Here is a 4916-nt window from a genome sequence, read left to right as displayed (position 1 = left end):
TATGCCTAGCTCTGTAGTACTTTTGATAGACCGATGGTATAGATACAGAATAATATTGGGCATAGTAGACTCCCCTGGGGGGTACCCCTCTGTTTATTGGTTCAAAGGATCAATGAGAGTTTCCAATTTGTACTCCGTAGTTTCTGTCAGTCGACTACAGTATTATTATTATTATTATTATTATTATTATTATTATTATTATTATTATTACTATTATCAAATGCTAAGCTACAACCCTAGTTGGAAAAGCAGGATGCTATAAGCCCAGGGGCCCCAACAGGGAAAATAGCCCAGTGAGGAAAGAAAACAAGGAAAAATGGAATATTTCAAGAACAGTAACAACATTAAAATAAATATTTCCTATATAAACAATGAAAACTTTAACAAAACAAGAGGAAGAGAAACCAATGTGCCTCAAGCAAGAGAACTCTAACCCAAGACAGTGGAAGACCATGGTACAGAGGCTATGGCACTACTATATTCTTTTAGCTACCCAAAGGCTTGACTTTCAAATTTAGTAGCAGTTCATGCACAACTGTATCAAAAGCAGCTCTAAGATCGAGTAATATCAACATACCATATTTGTTCTCTTTCATCTTTTCCAGCATATCATCTAAAACAGAACAAATAGCTTTCTGCGTAAAATATTATTTTCTGGTAATGCTTCGATTTTTTGGTGACTAATAATTTGTTCAAGAATTACATTACTTTGTGATTAATTACCAAAATAAATATCGAATCAGTATAGGTGTTTTTTCTATTCTTGCCTGGCTTTAAAGTCATTATTACTATAGTAAGCGATGCCACTGCAAGAAACTATTGACTACACATTTTGAATTGATTGAACGTTTGACCTTGCTTTGTAATTATGTAACGTTATATCCATCACTTATCGTGTGTAATACTCAATATGATAAATTTCAAAACGAAAGATGGAATGAGACGGAATGGTGTTAGCTAATAATGATTTGTTTCCTCTCACTTTTCGTGACAGTAACTATAAACGTGAATAAACTAGGCCTACATCGCAAAGGACAGTATAGTTGCACATAGTCTATATCTTGCCGGAAGAGCCAGTCCTTATAGAGAAAAATATGAATTTTTAATCATATTTCTAGCATTTGTATCAGACAACCTGGTCCTTCCGACCAGGCATGGTTACCAAGTCACGAAAACAACACAAGCCAGGAATTATAATGACAAGAGTAGGCCTACACGATCATGTATTCGTAAACATATAATTTATGAAGCATTTACAATTATTCATGCTCGTGAAATGGCATCAAAATCAAAATGTTTACTCGGCTAACGTTCTGAGTGATGAGTATGAAGTTGGATCTAAAACATGAAAATTTAACCTTTGTTCATTTGTATCACAGAGACTCATTAGGACGAAAAAAGAAATAAATAACATTCAACAATAATGAAACTGAAATGAGAACTGATGATAGCAGCTAAAGAAGAGTTAGTGAAGGTGACAGTGGAAATTATAAGTTAATTCTGTGCCCATGATGTTATGATTCCTGGTTTCTGGTTCCTAACTGCTCACTCCGCAAAATAAGTTTGCGGGACTCTATCGCACAATGAATAAATGCAAAGTTGCTAAGCTTTTTTCTTATTACTACAATAAAGTTTTTCTGCCTGTACCATAAACCCCATTATCAATGAAATTCTTAATCGTTACTTTAATCCCATTCTACCTTGAAATCAGTTGGGACAATATCTTGCTATCATCAGTTTCGGCAACCTATTGTAGCCAGTTTGGACTTTTTAAATTATTATTTCGTATGTATTGCCCCATCTAATATGTATGTATCCACATAAGAGTTTTTAGTAGTAATACAGAAGTAAGAATATGTGTGATAATCATAAGCCTGGCCAGAAAGCACAATATTTTTACGCCATTCGCCAACCAAAGATAAAAAAATAATCTAGGCCCATTCCAGTCTTGTTTAGGCCTAGTCTACGTGATATAAAAGATAAGGCCAAGGAAGCTCGTTTGAGATACTGTGACCATAGAGAAAGCACAATTTTTTTACGCCATTCGCCAACCAAAAACAAAAAAAAATTAATCTAGGCCTATTCCAGTCTTGTGTAGGCTTAGTCTACGTGATATAAAAGATAAGGCCAAGGAAGCTCGTTTGAGATACTGTGACCATATAGAAGGGAGACAATGGTGGGGGGTTAGTGTGGGGCGTCACTGGATCTGATGGATGAATGTGGTTAAGATAGATGTGGGTGGGGCGGGACTGGGGGTCCCTGGGGAAAGAAGATGCAAGGTAGTAGGTTGGCCAAGAAACTAGCCACCCGTTGAGATACCGCAAGCAAGTTATCGGGTCCTTTGACTGGCCAGTCAATAGTACATTGGATCCTTCTCTCTGGTTACGGCCCATTTTACGTTTACCTACACATACACCGAATAGTTTGGCATATCCTTTACATATTATCCTCTGTCCCCACACTTGACAACACGGAGATACCCACACAATTCCTTTTTGCTCAAGGAGTTAACTACTACACTGTGATTGTTCAATGGCTACTTTCCTCTTAGTAAAGATAGAAGACTCTAGTAGATAGTTCTTCTAGGAGAAGGACATTCCAAAATCAAACCATTATTCTCTAGTCTTAGGTAGTGTGATAGCCTCTGTACCATGGTCTTCCATTGTCTTGGTGTAGTGTCTTGCTTGAGGGTACACCCAGGCACACTGTTCTTATTTATCTTTCTCTTGTTTTTTGTCAGTCTTTATAGTTTATATATGAAAGATTTATTTCAATATTGCTACTGTCCTCAAAATATTTTATTTTACTTGTTAATTTCTTCTCTTGTAGTTTATTTATTTCCATATTTCCTTTCCTCAATGGGCTGTTTTCCCTGTTGGAGCCCTTGGGCTTATAGCACCCTGCTTTTCCAACTAGGGTTGTACCTTACTAAGCAAGTAATAATAATAATAATAATAGTAATAATAATAATAATAATAATAATAATAATAAAAACAGATGGAAAATCGAATTCCAGCAGCCGATCCTGCTATGAATTAAAAAATAAATAAAAATAGTGGAACTTTCTATTAACTATTTTATTAAGCATAGGTCAGATACATCTCACTTTAAAGGCAACCTGTCGGAGGCTGATATGATTACACAAACACACAGGAAGAGTTTTGCCAGTTTTGAACTTCTTAAACTAAGATTTCTTACAATATAGAGGTGACATTGTTCTTGCCTGTTTGTGGGTGTGTTCACTTTCATTCTGATGAAAAACAAAAAGAATAACAGAGCTGGTCCCTAGATATTACAAACGAAGCAAGGGGAAGGAAAAAAACGACGATGGATTGACGAGCTAAGAAAATTTGTAGGTATAGGCTGGCAGAGAAAGATCATAAACAGGCGCGCGTGGAAGGACAATGTCATATGGTTGTGGCAATAGAATAAAAAACGATGAGAGAGAGAGAGAGAGAGAGAGAGAGAGAGAGAGAGAGAGAGAGAGAGAGAGAGAGAGAGAGAGAGAGAGAGAGAGAGAGAGAGGCGGGAAATTAGACGACTTTTACATCGTAAAGAGGATTTATTGTCTAAGTTAATTTTTACAGAAAAGTGACTGAATGAATCACTATAACATGCTCATAAGTTATGGATGACATTGAATCACTTAATAGTTACAGACACACTCGGGGAGAACGGGCATAGAGGAAAAACGGCTATATGAATAAGATTGTTACAACACAAAGGGACAGATAATGGGCTTCTTGCTGAGTGTCAACGCCAGCCATGACTGAGATAAGCCTACCATGGCGTTTAGGCCAACTGCCTGTTACCCACTCACAACTTGAGCTTGACCTGAAGTGCTTACTCTTGGCCAGGGTTGCCAGGTTTTACAAATGAGAAAAGGCCAACGTCTGATCAACTGCAGCTTTAAAAGGCCAACCTGATAGTAGAAAAAGGTCGAAAATATAGCATTTAAGGTGAATCAGTTTCAAAAAGGCCAAATTTAGGTATCTAGCACGAAAAAGGCCAAATTTTGTAGTTTTTGGCCAGAAAAAGGCCAACCTGGCAACCCTGCACCAGCTGTTCTTATTGCGTGCACATCTTGTGGGGGTGGGATGTTTTCGCCAGTCGTCTCTATCTTGAGCTTTTGAATTAATACTTTTCCTTTCATCACCTACTTAATTCACGCTTCATAGTCTTCAGCCATGTGTTGATGTGGGATAATTGTTTTAAGTTCGAACTTTTGTATATATTACATTTTTTCTAATAAAACCGAACGCAAAACGAAATTGCCGTTTTTTTTTTTTTTAATTGTTATTGGCATTACACCAAGTGTGTCTAAAGTTTGGAATTTTTAAATGTTTATTTCCTGGAGTACTGTTGAATGGTGTTTAATTTTTTGTAAATTAAATTAGTTTTAATAATTTATCAATTTCTCCCTCATTTTATCTTATTGATTCTAACTTTCTTTTTAGTGAAAGGTAAAACAATAAAATCAGCAGATGAACAGATATTGTGGATAACTTGAGACTAAATGGCTATAATTGGAAATGAGGTTATCAAGTTTTTTGGCCTTGAAGATCTGAAATTCCGCCAATGTGGAGTACTTGTAAATTGAGGAGAGAGAGAGAGAGAGAGAGAGAGAGAGAGAGAGAGAGAGAGAGAGAGAGAGAGAGAGAGAGAGCGTATAATAATTTACATGTAAAGCATGAAACGTTCAAAATCGATACATTTATATATCTGGAATTATTTTGTTTGTGTGTGAGAGAGAGAGAGAGAGAGAGAGAGAGAGAGAGAGAGAGAGAGAGAGAGAGAGAGAGAGAGAGAGAGAGAGAGAGAGAGAGAGAGCGTATAATAATTTACATGTAAAACATGAAACGTTCAAAATCGATACATTTATATATCTGGAATTATTTTGTTTGTGTGTGAGAGAG

The sequence above is a fragment of the Palaemon carinicauda genome, chromosome 26, assembly GCF_036898095.1.
Source record: "Palaemon carinicauda isolate YSFRI2023 chromosome 26, ASM3689809v2, whole genome shotgun sequence".
NCBI classification, from domain to species: domain Eukaryota; kingdom Metazoa; phylum Arthropoda; class Malacostraca; order Decapoda; family Palaemonidae; genus Palaemon; species Palaemon carinicauda.
This window is presented reverse-complemented; position numbering follows the sequence as displayed.